General features: G+C 43.9%; 1 long non-coding RNA gene across 1 annotated transcript in view; it reads right to left on the bottom strand.

Annotated features, from left to right (window-relative positions):
- Positions 1-18,204, bottom strand: part of LOC147668247 (uncharacterized) — a 320,115-nt gene extending 301,911 nt beyond the window's left edge. The window contains exon 1 of the long non-coding RNA XR_015304142.1: positions 18,086-18,204. This is a non-coding gene — a long non-coding RNA (uncharacterized LOC147668247). The remainder of the gene's footprint in view (positions 1-18,085) is intronic.
- Positions 18,205-18,783: the final 579 nt, after the last annotated feature.

Raw genomic sequence — 18,783 nt, 5'->3', positions numbered from 1 at the left:
CGGATGGTTCATCTCTAATAAGCGGTCCGGGCTAAACAGGCTACCAATCAGTGGGGAGAAGACAGGCATGACGGATTACAACGGGGACAAAAGTCTGCACTACCTATCTTATCACTGCGTGCAAAGACTAGACAGAATATTTCTATTCTTCGTTGTTTGCAGGCGGTGAATACCTCAAAGAGAACCAATATCGAACAGTCAATGTTCGGTCAATCAAACAATCAATGGGGAGAATAAGTAGGCACGACGGGTTACAACGGGGACAAAAGTCTGCGTTACCTACCCTTTCACTACCTGCAAAGAGAGAACCTGTTCTTCCCTGTTTGCAGACAGAGAATCTCCAGAGAACAATCCACGAACAGCAGTTCGGGCCAAACAATCAATCAGTGGGGGAGGAAGATAGGCACGACGGATTACAATGGGGACAAAAGTCTGCGTTACCTATCCTTCACTGTTTGCAAAGAGAGAGCCTGTTGTTTCTCCGTTTGCAGACAGCGAATCTCCAGACAAATCAACAAAAGAGTAATACTAGTATTTTCCAAACAATCAAACAATCATTTCGCAATTCGTCGTGTTTACACGACCTTACCCGGACCGCATGGACAGTTTCTTGTCTTCCGAATCCAGCGCCCGATCGTCCTCTATTCTTCGTGATCCTCGCGGACTCCTGATGGTTCCCAGTCAGGACCGTAGATCACTCGAGAGAGGTCTGTTCAGAACCAGTGAAGTTCGGATGATCGGCTGTCAGAAGAGGGTCTATCGGACAGGAGCTCTCCCGATCGTTGCAGTCGTTCACTCTGTCGTCAGGACCTCTCCCACTGGATCCACGAGTCGCTGATGGGCCCCACGTTTGGGACGCCAATTGTGGAAAAAGGTAGGGCCGATGACCTTTTTCAGAGTTGCCCGGCGTTAACCGCCTCTATACCCACTCAAGTTACCAAACAAAGAGGCAGGCGCTGGAGACTGGAAGGCTGGAAACAGAAGTTTTATTCCCACAGAGCATAACACATCAAATCAGACAACAGGGTATCCTCGAGGTGCTCTAACCGCATCTCTGAGGCCTGGCCTCTTATACACGAGTTTATTGCTTTATTGTATGAAACATCTCTGTCAATACTTTGATGTACGGAAAGACATCCTCGGAATCCCCCCTTCAGGCCCGTTCCCACACACATTTACAGTTGGAGTCCCCACCCCGGTCACAACAGGTGATGATTATCGCGCAGCTGGATATTCCGCCGATTCACGGAATGTGTGGGGTTGATCGGATCTCATAGGGTGGGGGCTTTGATCAACTCGAGGGTCCTTTGATGGGGGAAGCTTCCTACTGTACAGGGGGGCAATAAACAGTATCCACAGGGCCAGGTGGCGGCCTGGGAACGAGGAAGACAAACGGGCACACAGGAAAAGGAGGTTTTATCAAAGGACCCGGGACCATGAAAGGAATGAGGGGAGGTGTCGCGCTGGGAACAGGATGGGGTTCCGAGGCAGAGCTGCACTGAAGAGGGGTTTATGACTCAAGGCATGTGAGAGTGGGGGTTGTCAGCGTGCGGGGGATGCTTGCGAGGTTAGGAGAGAGAGAGAGAGAGTCGCGCTGGCTATCAGCGAGGGGCAGAGAGGCCATGGTACTCAAAATGGCTGCCGCTTACGCGCACGAATGGGCTCGAAAGGGGGGCAAGATGGCGCCGATAATGTTGACGTTGTAGCCTAAGTTTTAACACAGCGTGGGCAGAAACAATTCACAGTGTTAGACATTTAATTGCATAGGCTTAAACATGCCAATTGTGCATTGCTAGTGTCCTGTTCACTAAGCCAATTTGCGATAGAGTCTAATTTAATCCTCCATTTTGACTCCCTTACATTGAGGATTGAGCCTATATCACCTCCTCTAGGGCCCAACTCAGCTTTTTCAAGAACCAGCCAACTCATTTGATCAGGCGAATGCAGTCGGTTCACAAAGTGATCGATGAGGGGCGCTCCCTGCACTTGGCAACGTATCCTACTCTGGTGTTGGAGTATCCTTGCCTTTGTTGGGTTTGGCCCACATACAGCACGTCACAGGGGCAGAGAATTCCATAGATGACATTTATGGAATTGCAGTTTGTAAAACCTTTCAGATCCAATGTTTGCTCATTATGTGTGAAGCTTTTTGTCTAAAGTGTGGTGGCACATGCTTTACACTGCCCACATCAGTGATGGCCTTTAACAGGTGGCAGATTCCACATCGATTGCATCGTGGAATCCTTATCTGTAGTAGGGAAAGAGTTGACTACATGATCTTTAATACTTTTTGCTTTGCGGAAGGCATGCATCGGTGGCTCTGGTTGTTGAATGTCAACCGCCACCAACCCCCAGTGTCGGTTGGATCACTTTTTCTACCAAAAGCAATGCCATAAAAAAAAGGTGGTCATGCATATTAATCTTTGTGTAGCAGGATCTAGTCTGTTTCGTGGGGTTAGAAGGAACTCTCGTGGGCGATCTCGGTTTCTTGAGCGAACTAGAGTTTCAATATTTGAACCAGCTTCACCCCGTCTACCTACAATATATACGCTACCAAAAATCTACAAGGACATATCCAATCCGTCAGGGAGGCCAATAGTATCTGGCTGTGGCGCCCTCCTCGAACCCCTCTGCAAATATATTGACTATTGCGGAGAACACTTTGGCATACCTGTGGGATACTATGCAAGTTATAGCACGAATTGACGAGCGCCCATATAACCCAGTGGAACAGTTGCTAGTAACCTGCAATGTGGTTTCCCTCTACACTAGTATCCCACAAGACCCGGCCTTGGAGGTCATAACTACCTACCTCGACAGATGTCCAGCACCAGTGGAGGTGCCAACTAAATTCATCGACAATAAAAATAATAATAATGAAAAATAATTGTTTTGTATTTCAAGGCTATGGGGGCAGCCTTTGACCAAGACTTGGCCATCATTTATATGGATAATTTCGAACAGTCCTTCATTTTTTTCCAACAACCCACACCATCAGAGGATTGATCTGTGGAGACGCTATATAGACAACATCCTGCTGATTTGGACGGGCACTGAAACTGAGCTCGACATCTTTCACAATTGGCCCAATGTGGTACTGATATTAAATTTAAAAAGCAGTCCGATCACAAGGAAATCGCCTTTTTGAACGTCAAGATCTGTCATGAAAACAACGAACTGTATACCACCCTATACCGAATGCCAACTAAGAGAAACTCACTATTGAGGTACAGCAGCCACCACCCCAGGGCACTTCGGGACAATCTCCCGGTGGGCCAGTTTTTGCGCATCAAAAGAAACTGTTCCAAAAAAAACCAGACTACTTGAAGGAATCTGACATCCTCAGTACCAGACTAATGAGCCGTGGCTAGCCGAGGAGAATGATCAGAAGGGCGCAGAAAAGCCCATGAGAATTCCTTCTAACCCCACGAAGCAGACCAGATCCTGCTACACAAAGATTAATCTGTGTGACCACTTTTTCTAACAAAAGTAATGCCATAAAAAAGGTGATCAACCGGCACTGGGGGTTGGTGGCGGATGACAAACAACCAGAGCCACCGATGCATGCCTTCCGCAAAGCAAAAAGTATTCAAGATCATGTAGTCAACTCTTTCCTAGCTACAGATAAGGATCCCACGATACAATCAATGTGGAATCTGCCACCTGTTAAAGGCTATAACCGATGTGGGCAGTGTAAGCATGTGCCACCACACTACAGACAAAAAGCTTCACACATAATGAGCAAACATTGGACCTGAAAGGTTTTACAAACTGCAATTCCATAAATGTCATCTATGGAATTCTCTGCCCCTGTGGCCTGCTGTACGTGGGCCAAACCCAACAGAAAGTCAAGGCAAGGATACTTTAACACCAGAGTAGGATACGTTGCCAAGTGCAGGGAGCGCCCCTCGTCGATCACTTTGTGAACCGACTGCATTCGCCAGATCAAATGAGATGGCTGGTTCTTGAAAAAGCGGAGTTAGGCCCTAGAGGAGGTGATAGAGGCTCAATCCTCAATGTAAGGGAGTCAAAATGGATGATTAAATTTGACTATCGCAAATGGGCTTAATGAACAAGACACGAGCAATGCACAATTGGCATGTTTGGGCCTACGCAATTAAATGTCTAACACTGAATTGTTTCTGCCCATGCTGTATGTTGTTTTTCCAGCTTGGGTGCTAATGTATGGACAGTGCAAAATCTGGCATTTACACCCCAACTGTGGAGATGAGTAATTTTTAACTTACCTGAATGTAACTGAAATGCGTGGCCTTCCAAGATCAGATCTTATCCATAAAACCTTGTACATGTGTGCAACCCTTGATACAAGGCCTTTAAAATGCACGATATGCCTCTTAGTAAAAAAAATTTGCTTATTTTACTTTAACTTCCTCAGCCCAGTTACCGCTGACACAACATAATGTGAATACAATCCCTCTGACCGTTGAGATAATGTTTTAATGCTAGCTGGACATTTTAGATAACCACAATGGTAACCTTTATTGCAATCTGATTTGTAGAGCTTTTTCTATTTATTATGGTCTAAGTTTACTCCCTCGCTCACAATTCATTCTAGTCCCTGTTTTTTTAAATTCATCCTTACTGACACCCTAAACCAATTTCCTCTATGGCGCCTGATGTAGTGTTTCTTTACTGTCTGACGACGCCCCCGCGTCACGCTTAATCCAAGCGTGCACGCTAGAAGCGTTATTTTTTCCTACATAAATGAGTGATGCTCACAACACTGGTTGCTGTGAAGGACACCACCACGGGAAATCGCAGGTAAGCCAGCGCTTTGGCTGGTCTTCGCCCTCGATTAACACCCTACCGTTCACAGTCCCACGATGGCGCCCTAGCATGATGTCTTAATTTCACTTTTCCGCCGCATTTGCCATACGTGTTATGCGTGTTAGTTTGCATTTGCGTTCTATCGCGTACCAATTGTTTTGTTTTTTGATTGTCCTGCCGTCTATTGACGGATGACTTGGCTTTTTGTGGCATCCCATATTATTCAGCTGACCCGACTGCAACTAGTGTTCTCCATTAATGGCAGTGCTTTTTTCAACCCCGGGCTCCATTTGTTATGAAGTAGCTTTCTCGAACCTAACTGTGTTTCCAACAGATACACCTTTTGAATTTATATGTGGCAGCCTCACCACCGCTTTGGGTTTAATCTACCATGGAATACTTTTCTCTGCCCTAAATGGTGTTTACAGTAGATACACCCTTTTGATTTATCTATACTTTGCCGCTGGGCCGCCCATTAACAGCGCAGCCGCATGCCGCCCAGACTAAGCTCTTAGATCAGCGCCCTTGCGTTACACCCGCACGCAGCCTTAAGTGCTCTAACCTCTGCCTGGCACCCGTTTTGAAGCAACCATCAACTATTGGGTTTTTTAACATTCGCCCGTTAGACCACTCGGGTTTCACTGCTTAGCCCAGGTATTCAGCCCTAATGATTTGCATGTCACAATTATTGCATCCATTCGGGATTGTTTGGCACTCGAGTGAAGCTTTAGCTGTTTTTATGCTCCACTTTAGATTGAATCTGCTTCTTCCCTGGATTAATTCAGTTTTTTTGAAATACCCAACGTGATCGCTTGAGATCCACGCGTCCTATTAAGAAGGATCACTTTACAACGAATGCCTCACTGCCCCGTTTTTGGCGCACTACTAGTAAGTGCATTATGACCCATTAACACACTTTCTTATTTTATTGTGTGCCGAGATCACTGGCTAATGGTCACCTCTATTATTTAGGTGACGTCTCTTTCTACCTGTTATCACAAGCTGGAGAGCACTGGAGCCCCAGTTTCTCCCAACAGTTCGACTGTGTTAATTAACTCCTTCCCGCCGCTACACTTATGGTAAAAACTAGTAGCTTTGCCCAGTATACTATGGATTTTACATGAGTTGTATGGCAGTAGGTCTTTAATGTTTAGACGTTGGCTATTTGGTATATAAAAATCTATATACCGGAAGGGTTTGTGATTTACTGTCACTACCTTTCAACTACCCTACCCATCACTAAATTACCTTGCACTTCCTCGCCCCTTCTGGGCACCGCCTATGTGAGTTATTAATTATGTAATATTGCCTTCCTGCAAAGTCAATTTTGTACACTTGGACTTCTAATGTGATTAAATAACCTTGGTTGTAAATTGATTGCTATTTTGTTTCTTTGAAATGGTTGATAAAGTTTTAGGATTCAGGTTCCTCCCTTGTTTATGTAAATGTTTCAATGCACTGTGACCCCTCTCTTGCATACCATTTAGTACTCAGGTCACAGTGACTCCGGGTTTACCCTTTTTGTAACTATGTTCTACCTGCAGGCTGCATTGCACCCTGCATGGAGAAAGGGCAGGGTGTGCATGACTGTTTGGACAGCCCCAGAGGGCCGACCAAACAGTCATTACGCCCTCAGTAGTGGGCATACCACTCCTCCCCTGTTCGCAGAGCAGCCCCCGCCCGCAACTAAACATAGAATGGTAATAATGGGAAGTTATTACCATTTTATGATTTGGCTTTCTCGCACAGTGAGAAAGCAGTGGTGCAAAGCTCCTCTGCCCTAGTGGAGGAGCCGCCCCTGACTGCATGTTTCATGATAGTCCTCTGGTTAACCGGATGTAAAGCCTTTGTTCTTTTGAGACAGCTTGGGGTGTGGATGTAGCCGTTAATGTCCTTGTTCACCCCTTGTCGAGGGCTCTGGTGAAGACTCTCCATGTCACGGGGCATTAGTTGTTCTTGTGCTCCTGCAGAGAGCAGTTGAGGGCGCTGCCTCAGAGTCTTGAGGGTGGTGGGGTGATGGTGTCCCAAACAGGTCCTCCGAGAATCCCCAGATATCAGGTTTTTGCTCGTACTGGCTGTCGGTATCTTGAGTGCTGCTCACCACAACAACTTCCGGAGTGTTAGCTAGCAAAAACCTGTGGTTGCCCCCTCTGGGACCTTTTTAAATTGGGAGAAGTTCAGTGTCACATACTCCAGGCCTCTCCTTGTGGTCACTCTTGTGCCTTTGATTTCAATAACTACCCATGGAGCTAGCTTGAATGGCAATGTAATTTTGTTGGTTGGGGGCCTACTGGTCCACAGGGATTACACAGTTATGGTGGTGGTCTTCCAACTGACCACGCCCGGAATCACAGGCTATTTATTGCTACTCTGCTGGTGTACGCCAGCCACATCCATTATGTTACGCACCCAGGGGGTTTCTACACGCCTCCCCTATGTAGACCTCAACAATGGGCTGGGCCATGACCCGGCAACTCTACACACCCCCCCAGGGAAATGTCCAGTGGATTAAATGCCTGTCCGGTCCTGCAGAGAGAGGTTATTCTTTCAAATGGAGCCGTTAAGCTACTAGCATGTTTTAAGTTTGTTTTTGAAGGCAGAGAGAGAGTAGGTGGTGCGGAAATATGGACTGGAAGCAGTGATGGCGCCTAGAGTGTTACGGCAGCAAAGGGAAGGAGCGTGCATGAGTTAAAGAGATAATAAACTGTATGTACTTACTGAGCCTCCTCCAAAAAATAGCTGCAGCCCGTGGCAAAAGTCTTATACGTAAACACTCTTTATACCTGCACATTAGAAATTTTAATTAGTAACGTTTTCTGGGGTCAGTTACATAACTGCCCGCGTTTTTCAATACACATGGAAAGGACAATCTGAAATATGAGCCAGTGAGGAAACGCGATAATATTTGGAAGCCAGCCTGCAGTGCGGTCTGTCTGACTGTACAATAATAGAACAGGTTTTCGCGATGGCGGGCCTCGATTTTAATTAATAGTTTTAGGATACAAAGGCCGTACTTTCCAATCATTGTTTAAATAAGAGTAATTACTGAAGTGAAAACATTACCTCGGAGTTAATTATGAATGAACTAAGATTGATAGAAAAAGACACGCGTGTTCTCAATAGTAATTGCATACACGTGTGTCACGAAGAGAAAACTTCTTTCAAAAAGCAATTATTTGAGAAGGAATTAAAATGACCATCATGGGAGATTTTTTGATTCAGCGCTGTTCTTATCCATTCATTACCACCGAGTTGGCAGCGATGGACAAATAAAGTTGACAATAAATCATGCCCCATTCAGCGCTCCCTTGCTCTCCAGGTAAGTTCATGCTCTACTAACACCAGCACATCCATTTGCAACAAGAAGTTGCAAGTCCAAAACAGCTGTTCACCTTGTGCTAGCATATTACGTGCATATCCTTTAGAGATAACATAAGTGATATCATCCCATCAATGAGTACAAGTCATGGGATCACCATAAAAAGTTTCCTAATCAGGCTTTATCACGTGGACAGTGATGCTGGTAAAAAATAATAAACTTACAAGACACGAAAATGTCAGTCACCATTAGATAACTGGTTTTAGGGCCATATGGGTAGAAACTTTTTTTACCACTTGCGGGAATGCTAATGCCCATTTCACAGGGGTCGGTACGGCTGAGGGATGTGATCCAGCAACGGGCTTACCACAGAGTGGCAAACTTCTCGGCTGGACCACACAGGCATGGGAGTATGGTCACTGAAAAGAGGTCCATTACCAAGACTCCTCCGATTGCAGGTACCAAATTGGCATTTTATCCCCTGGTGGAGCCTGCAGAGAATTAGACTATACTGCCGCTAGCTTAATTCCTGGTGGTCTTTGTGTGACCGCAGCAGGTGTCCTCGATACTCGCTGGGATGGGGAAGTCCAGTGGGTGGAGACATCCCTGCATGGCAATTCACTGCACCACCAGGATAAATACATTTGAGTGAAAATCCTAGTTGGCCCTTTTTTACCATCTGACTGGACAGAGGAATTTGTTTGCACAATTCAGGTCTTCCTTGAATTCACCACCCAGGTGTATATTCTACTTTCCAGGACAGACGCTAGAGGTCGCCAGATTCCCCCACCAGTTTCCCAGATGTCCTTTAAATGCTAAAGTCAAGCACTGGTAGGACTAGGAATCCAAACGTGCAAAATAGAAAACATGCAAGAAGGAGTCACAAATATGTCGCCAGATAGTTGCACAAGGGCACCCTTTGAACTACACCAATGAATTCAACAAAAAATAGCAACAAACAAAAAAAAAATTCGGAGTACCTGAATCACGGGAACAAAGCACATTGTACAGGAATCTCACTGGATGGTCTACCCAGCTTTTGTTTCCCTCCCTTGAAACTAAATACATCTAACCTCTTTGGCAGGGGTACCCTCCAGTAGCGGTCCATCCCCTGCGAAAGTGGCGGGCCAGAGGAGGGAGATGAAGAGGGGGGGTTATGGGGACAAAACATTTTTTAAAAAAAAACAATTAAAAATAACTTTCCTGAACGCCGCTGCCCGCCGCATTCTGATCCAGTCTTCGGGGCACAGGCTCCAGAATGCATTGCGGCTTATCACGATGCTGCATGAAAGCAGCATCAGGATTGACCTGAGCACTTTCAACTTGCACTCGCAGGCAGACTGGGAGCTTGTGCCTGCTCTCTCCAGCCCCAGCAACGCAGCTGGGGCTGGAGAGAGTTTCAGTGCGCATGACCATTTGGCCGGCCTTAGCCGGCAAACTATTGTAAATATGTTGACTTATCCGCCATGTCCTTCAATGTCTGAAATATTTTTGTAAACGTAGTCTGTTCTCTATGCAAGTCTTTGTTGCTTCTCTAAGATACAATGGCATTTTATAAATACCCTAATTAAAATCACACTAACAAATACATGTAAATTGTGATTTTTCTTAACAGAAAATCATTACGTTCGTTCTTGATAAACCTCCCTACAGTGCAACAGATGGCTAACACTCACTAACCCTGAAATTTCAACAAGATACTTGCTCTCTGTAGAGATGGGCAAAGTCTGTTTGTTTCATGGACTATGAATGGGGAGAAAGAATCAAACCATAACAATGCTAAAAGTGTACCTACATTTCTGAGATCTCACATGGAGCATAATTAAGGTCTCAACAGTAATCTATATTTTAATGCAAAAAGTAAAAATGTAAAAATGTAAATGTATTGGCATTTATATAGCGCACTACTTACCCGTAGGGTCCCAAGGCGCTTCGACCGCTGCGAAACCCTTCCTGGCTTCCTTGAGAGATGGTCCCTTAATGGGTATCTCCAGGGTGAGACCAGGCATCCCCGGCGGTCTGGTGGGGCCGTTAGTGAAGATGAGGCAAGCTAATGCCCAGAGTTGCCGAGTGTGGTCGCTGATCAGAGTGGGCACCGAGGCGAGAGAATTATCGAGTCCGCTGACCCTGGTCCAGAAACCTGCCGCGCCGGGAATCGAACCCTGGTCCCGGGCCGTCCTCTGCTCTCGGGTCTGCCGCCTCTAACCAGTGAGCCACACTACTTCACTTAGGTTACCTTCAGTCCTAGTCGTTTTTGGTTCTGTTTATATTGAGATTTGGGAGAATTTGGTTACTGGTGGAGGATGGTGAAACCCTTCTCATGCAGCAACCACAATTCCGGTCAGTGAGGCACTAGCAAACCCCAAATCGGCCTTTGCTCAACCCTCTGGTAGCTGGGCACAGAGCAGTCAGGCTTAACTTAAAGACAATTTATAAAGTATTTATGCAGCACTTCAAACAGTAATGAAGTGAAAATACAAGAAAACACACACAAATTTAGAAAGAGCAACATTTAATAAATAAAGACCAAAATGACAAAAGTCCATTCAGTAGATATGCAATTTTGAAAAATGTGAGTGAAAATAATGTCCAAACACACAAAGCGCCAATCACAGCTATTTGGCCATGCAAGACAGAGAGAAAGTCACAAGTTCAGGCCAACCAAGATGGAGCTCATGTCAGATGCTGGTAGCAGTTTAATCCCGCTGAAATGTTACCTTCTCAGTTTAGCGCAAGGAGTGCCGTCCCTGGTGAAGGCGGCCACAAGGAGTAGGGAAGGGTTGTGGACAGTTGTCGATGTAGCGCCAATAGCAGGTTTGGTGTCATGTATGGTCTATGCTGTAGCACCAAGATCCTGTTCTTGTTGTGAACAGATGGGCTGGAGCTTCGCTGGCCTTTTCTGCAAGCGGTCCATGCTTGAAGGATCAGGATGAACATCTCACATTGGTCAGCAGAGCGAGTGATATGGTAGGCCCGTTAGCCATCGTAAAGAGCCTACAAACATTAATTCAGCCTCACGGAGGCCACACTAAGTGTGCAGGACCAGAGGGGCACAACTTGAGGGTGCTTTTATGTACCTGAACAGGGGCAGCAGACTAACCCTTGGAGTACCTCTAGGAGTCCTGGATTTAGGTGCAGCTCCATTCCCTTATGCAGGCGGGCAGCAAGGTATCAGTCCAGCAAGGCAGCAGTCTAGCAGGGCAGCAGTCCAGCTCAGTGGCAATCCTTTCAGCAGTCCTTTTTTTCTACCAGAATGTCTAGAGGTCCAGAAAGTGTACCAAAGAGGTGGGTCTTAAGTCCAATGTTTATACCAGGAGCCTCCTTTGAAGTGGGAGAAGCTTGTAGAGGTTTCCCTTTTAAGTGCACAAGTTTCTTGCCGGCTCCGACTCAAGACTAACTACAGGGGGCATGCATTGTCCACACAGGTAAGAGAAGTGAGGCGGTGGTGTGGGGCGGGGCAGGTGACAGATGACTGATTAGGTAAAATTAAATAAAACCATTTACCTTGAGCTCACTGCATCACTGAGTCGGTAATGCGGCGAGCACAAGGTAAGTTAATTTTATTTAATTTTACCTATCCCATCAACTGTTGATTCCAACCCTTCCTGCACCACCGCTCCTTCCCATTGCTCTTACCTATGCCGGCCGCAACTAAACGGGGGTATGCAGCCCTTTGTGTGGAGGGATGACAACCTATTCAACTACAGATAGGGTTGTGCCCAGCTCAGCCATCCAATCCGGCCATAGATGGCCATTGAGGCATACCGAAGCACTTTGTTGTGTGTGGCTGTCTGGGAGGAATGCACAAAGCCCCCACTGTCAGCTACACTCATTCATGTGACCCAGTGAGAAACTACAGGCACTAAATGGCTGAGCCAGGAAAATGCCAACTTTCTAATAGTGAAATATTTCAAAATTACAATTTAAAAATCAGACTTTATCTTGAGAGGATTTCTCATTACAATTTCAAAGACACTAACATGAACTGAATACCTGTTCCCATTTGGAGGTTACAGTATATTAAAAGTAATATTGTAACTCCAATGTTATCCTATGGAAGAGGTAGGCCTTGCAGTAGTAAAAAAACAAATGTAATTGTTTTTTTTTACTACCAGGAAATGTAAAACTTAAAGTACATGTCCTACTTTTTGATTACACTGCACCCTGCCATCTGGGCTATCAGGACCTGTCCTAGGGGGGACATATATATTAAAAAGGATGGTTTTGGCCTAGCAAAAGGTTTATTTTGTTATGTCAAAATTGCAATTTAAAAACTGTACATGCAGGCTGCAATGGCAGGCAGGAGGCATGTCTGAAAGGGCTACTTAACTGGTTGGCACAATCAGCATTTACTTTACTGACCCCTGGGAAGATGCAGTGCCAATCTACTAGGGACTTGTAAGTAAATGAAATGTGCCAATTTGGTATAAGCCAATTCAAACATGTTTTAAGGAGAGAGCAGAAGCACTTTAACACTTTTTAATAATGGTAGAGTATGCGGGGTCCTGAAGCCAACAACATGAGATTATCTAAAATAGGAGAAGTGAAGGCAAAATATTTGGAGGGCGGGGGGGCGGGGGCGGATGGTGAGACACCGCCCCCTGCCCCCCAGGCTGACAGGTCTAACAGACTATATCTCTTTTCAAGTTTTATTGTCACCAATATCTTAAAATATGCCTACACTGAGCCTTGTCTTTACATTAGAGTAATATTGCTCTCTCACCTCTTGCTATTGGCTGTTTGTTGTAATTTTCAGCATCCTTTCAAGTGCTTGTTCTCAGTGCTGCCCAGAACGTCTCGAGGACGAGCTCATCAAATGACGGCAGCAAGGTTTGGGAAACCCTCTTATGCGTCACTTTTCAAGCCCCCACCTCATGCTGGTGAGCATCTCCCTGCAGCCCGAGGCTTTTTGTTTTGTGAATGACTATGAACTGTCAGCATTTATGCAGTGCTGATGTCATCACAACTGAAAGTAAAAGGAGCTAAATGTTCATTCTGCTTTTACTGTGTACGTATTAGGAGCTGAAAGATAGAAATTTGGAAAGGGGAGGCTCCCCCATTTCAAGTAGTACCCGTCTATAGTGGATTCCTGATCAGAGATTGTCAAAGGGGGTGATTCCCCAAGCAGAAATCCAACCATTCAGCTTAAAGGGGAGTGTTCCATTAGCATTAGTCATAGCTTCCCCCACTATCCTGGGTTGTATCAATTTTTTGCTCTCCTGGGGGCAGATTGGGTGGGTTTATGCCCAAACTGCTTGCCCAGTGGAGCAGAAACCCACTAAAACAGGGCAATGAAAAGTAAATAGAGTGTGGGAGCCAGACTTTACAGATGCTGGATGCCAATTGCCAGGGCACTTTTTTCACCACTGCCCAGGTCGGGCAGAAAGCACATTAGAAACCACGAATAGGATTTACATATAAAATGGATTGGTGGGTGCTGTCCTGTCCAGCCATGGGTCTGCCTACTGGAGCAGAGTGGACGCTTTCTCCCCGAAATACCGACTCCACTGGGCAAGAAAGCCCATTAGAGACCTGGGGTAGTTAATTTGAGGCTGACATGTCCCGACAGTGAGCCACAACTTCTCAAGCCTGGGGCTTTCACAATCTTTCAGTCCCCTTTCAGACCAAGTTGAGGATCTTATCCTAAATCTATCCCCCCCACCAACAAGAAATCCCACTAGACATTAGGGATAGAATGGTTTTAAAATTGTAGGTGCTGTGGCAGACTGTACTGGCATCAGACACACACTGCTCCAAACCCTGGGGCTCAGACACACACAGAAAGCCTGATATCCACCAAGGATAGATACCTAAAAAGTGAATTTAGTGTGCAGGGAGCACAGTTCTGACATTAAGCCACACCATCACATGCCCCCTGCCTGCCAAATGCCTCTCCCCCTCAGGGCCATAAGTCTTTCCGCTCCCTTTGGAGCAGAATGGGACATTTTGTTCAGCAAAACTACCTTAAATCAATTTGCTCCATCTACACGAGGCAAGATTGCAGAATGTGGGCCAGGGTCAGCCAGCACCCAGGCAATCCTATGAACCCAGAGAATTTCCATGGGAATCCTGGGCGGCATGGCTTTCGTGGTTACAAACAGATTTTATTACCAGACTTCCTGGTCGAAACTATGCCCCAAAGTCCCAATTTAATCTCAGTTTCTGTAGGAAAGCTCTGGTAATTGGAACTGTAATCTGACGGCATCTAGGAAACGCTACCAACCATGACCATTTCATTTCAGAAAATGTGAGGAATCCAGAGTAATATGGCTGTTGAGAAACCAAACTCATTTTGTTACCCAAAATGCCCTGCAAACCTCCAACTACAAGTGAAATAAGTTTATTTCCTCATTTATTTCACAGGATACTATAAAACTTCAAACCAACAGAAAATATTCTACCTTCATAGGTACACGCAATCCTAATAGACCCAATCACACATATGGGATACCTGTTTTATGTCATATGTGACAACTGATCAAAACAGTAGCTATATGAAGACCACACTGACTTCACAGGGTCACAGCTTTATCCCGTTCCCCTCTAGAGATCAGGCCCGACACAAGTGGGCTACCATTTAATCAAGTGAAAAGCAGCAAACCAGGGTCGAAAGTCTTCATAAAAGTCTGAGGTAGGTAGGTTGCCCTGTATTCAGACTGGCCCAAGCCTACGTGCAGTCTAGTCTACGACAGCCAATACAGACATATATTTTCTAAACACTGCTTTCTTATTTTGGTTGGGCACATTTTTTGGCCTTTTCAGTCCCATAGACTATGCCCACCAGCCTATGTAACATAAGTTTGCGATGAGTAATGTAGCATTTAGGTCTTCATTGATGTTTACTACCTCTTTGTTATATGCTCATTGCTATAGGTAAACACAGAACATTTTAAATTATGTGCTATGGATTGTTCTACGTGGCATTATTCAATTTACTTTCTGTATATTTTGTCCTTTGCCTCATGGTTTCTCTTTAATGCTCTTTATTTGCTGTTTTGCACACTATATCGAGGTTCTATTGTATCTACACAGACTTATTTGCATGGTTTTATTTTGATGATTTCTTCCCACATGTGGTATATGGTTCAATTGAGTAAGGGACGTGCTTCACATAAGAATTATGTTTGTAAACTCTCTCTTCAACAAGGGCTGTGTGTTCAACGATTTAGTGCGAAAACTGTAGTTGTATAGTATGGAGGTCTCTCTCACCTATTCCAAATCTAATTTCCTAACTTCACATGGTTGCATTTTTGGGCCTATCCTATTTCATAGACCCAGGCTCTCAAATAAGGTACCGTTTTTTACAAGTGTAGAAATACAGAATCGTGAAACATTTGCTATAATGTGTTAAATTACTCTGTTTCACCTTACCAATGCAAATCCATACGCTTCAAAAAAACATGTTGAAAAAACATCCTGAGAATGGCCTGACATTACAGGTTGTCAGTGGCATCTGCGGTGAGGCGGGAAGAGGGTAAAAAAAAAAAGTGTATCACTTACCTGCAGGCCGGCTGCAGCCTCTCCTCAGTCTTCTTCTGTCAATCTGAAGCAAACCCGCTCCTACACTCCCCTAATCAATCACGACAGTGCAGTCACCTGCATGACAGCAGTGTTTTGATTGGTCCGAGTGGGAGTCTGTGCATGTTCTCAACCCAGGCTGTGCAATGCAGCCGGTTGGAGAACATGCTAAGTGCACACAACTGTTTGGCTGGCCCGACAGCAGGCCAAACCGTCATGCGCACTTACAGTGCACCAATCACTCCTACCCTGCTGGCTAACAGCCAAGCCCCACGCTGCCCAAAAACTCAATTCAACACAGAAAAAAAAATGATAATACCATCATGTTATCATCATTTTATTTTGCCTTATCTACACTGCGGAAAAGCAGTGGGGTGATACTCCCCCACTTTAGTTAGGAAGAAGCAAAAAACTGCTATCCCTAAACTTAGTTTCCTAGAGACATTAAAAAAAATTAACAGCTGTCTTACACACTCGATTGTCAGTCCATGCATTTTGCAATGTAAACTGGTAAGAAATAAAAAACATGTTAAGCTCATGCTAGTGTGCCAGTTCTATTAATTTCAGATTTTTAGACATCTTACCAACATTGTTACTCTGATTTGAAGAAGTTTGTGCATATTTTACTGTTGTAGAGTGACATTCAGTTCACAAAGTGACAGCTAAAACCCATGCTGCATATTTCTCTTTTTTAAAACTTGCATTAACTATTTAAAGAATTAAATGATTGATTTCTTTGAGAAAATCTTAAGCAATATACTCAAGTACTGCATTGCTGATTTCAGAATGTTTTTCTAGGTTTTCGTCACATAGCAATTCTGTTTAAGTAAGTTCCTGTAGCGCATTAAGACGTGGGATCTTTGTGATTGAATGGACAGTGGGAGGTAGTGTTGTAAATTAAATGTAATATACAACTAATACTCAGTCTTTTTTCCTCCCAGATCCACCTCCTCATGGGTACTTAAACATCTAAACGCCATTAAAAAAATGCTACAATAGAACGATTAGAATTTGGAGTAGTCATTAAATTATTAACCATGGCATATTAACAATTTCTCCATAGCTGGGCAAGATTAAGTACCTTCAAAGTGAGTAAATAGTGATGCTTTGATTAGGATTTTAGGTTCATGCTTTGGTTGGAACTATTAAGGTAAAATATGACACAGTACTACAAATATGGAAGGTGAATAACAAAAAAACAAAAAAATAACTAAACAATATAAACTCTTAACCTCATAGATGCTATTAAACATTCCTCCCCAGTGCTGCGCTGTCCATTGGAACTAGTGCTGAATGGACGTCCAATGGTCGTGCGCAGCACTGGGGAGGTAGTGCTGCCGTCGGCCAATGCACCCAGGCAGCACTTAAGGGGTTAATACATACAGTAGAAATTGGTAAGGGGTGAGACACCAAACAATGCAAACCAAATGTGTCTAGTGGAACTTTTCTGCATTAACTTTTAAATCTAGTGGCCCAACACACACATGCCAAACAGAACATCTTGTCTCATTCTTCCTCAGTGTGCTTTAATGGATAAAGAAGCAAAGACATTCAATTGTGTCAGTGAGCGGCTACACAAACTAAGATTAATTTAAAATGCCAGATGAATCAACATACATAATTAGACATTACAATGAAAATAATTACATCAGTTACCAGTGCTGTTATGCAAATTGAATTTCCTACACAGATCAGGATCATTCTTCAAATTTCCTTTGTGCCATATATTATAAACAAGTCTTTCGATTTTACTGATTTGTATGGATAAATACAGACAGAAACTGTTGCTGTATTTACGGTTAATACAGAAAAAGAATGGGTACTCTCTAGAAGAATTCTCCATGGTGTCCATCAAGACTGCCAAGCTAACAGCAGGGACGATTAACAAGTAGAGGAGTTTAATAAGGTATGTTTAATATTGAATCTTAAACTGCTGTGGGTGTGAACATTTGTACTACAATGCTACCATTTCATAGATGAATCAACTATGCTCCTAACTTTTAAACCCATCACTTGTTCAAGTGTCAGTGCAATTTTATTAGTTAAATATGCAGATATACTAGTTGCAGCTTAATTTGTATGCAGGAAAAAATACATATGATTAAATACAAATGAAATGACAAATACAGATGGAAAAGTAAACCAAATTGATACCAGAACGCCAGGAGCCCAAATCTTAAACAAAACACCACCACAAGCTACAATGAAAAAAAAATAACCAAAAATTTAAAAAAATAAGTCTAACATGTCCATGTTTTGGAGACAAACTTCTAATCAGATGTTCATTTTCAGCATCAACAGTATATGTTTCTGTACCCAGATGTATATTCCTCACTGAATGCCTCAGAGTACATTTGCACCAAAATATTTTCTTTAAAGAGAGACCTTGGCATATCACTGCATTTGGGCCAGGACATTTTCTGTACTGCATAAACAAACATTGAAAAATTTAAACTGTACCTTTGAGTCGATGACTCAGAATTTGTTCCAAAATTGATGCGAAATTGACAAATTCTGCGGCTGAATCATCAATGGTCTCAAAACAAGAGCGATCAATCAGGGTCTTCACAGAAAACCTGGAATAGGAGAATAGATTTGTCATGTGTTATGAAATCCTCGTCCCCAAGCCCAAACGTATGAATTTTCCATGCCCCTACTCCAACTTTTCCTGACCCTCTGACATGAAGATGGAAACCCACGGTTTTCACCACAGTCTCTCCTAAGGGTAAGAGTAAAGATGAACCATCAGTTCTGGATTTTTTTTAGCTTTCCCTTGTGAAACAATTGCAACTCTGTTTCTCCAACAAGTTAACATTAGTTAATACCTTTATCACCTCCAGACTCCTCTATTGTCACAATCTCTACGTGGACCTACGGCTTATTTGACATTTTCCAACTCCATTGTGCAGAACCATACTGCATACTTTTTTTCTGCAACATAAGACATTGTGCTGTAAGCCAAATATCCTTGCATTGCTTCACCGAATCTCGATGGGAAATGGATTCAAATCTGAATTCATTTTTTTTTATTTGCCAAGTTTTCTTACTCAGTTGTGTTCATTTCTCCACACTGCAAGCTACGTTAACACCTTTATTCTGCAACCACCGAGTTTATTGAGCTCACAAACTTGGATAAAGCCAGGAGGTCACGATGCCTA

This window comes from Lissotriton vulgaris, unplaced genomic scaffold, assembly GCF_964263255.1.
Source record: "Lissotriton vulgaris unplaced genomic scaffold, aLisVul1.2 SCAFFOLD_2034, whole genome shotgun sequence".
Lineage (NCBI taxonomy): Eukaryota > Metazoa > Chordata > Amphibia > Caudata > Salamandridae > Lissotriton > Lissotriton vulgaris.
This window is presented reverse-complemented; position numbering and strand designations above follow the sequence as displayed.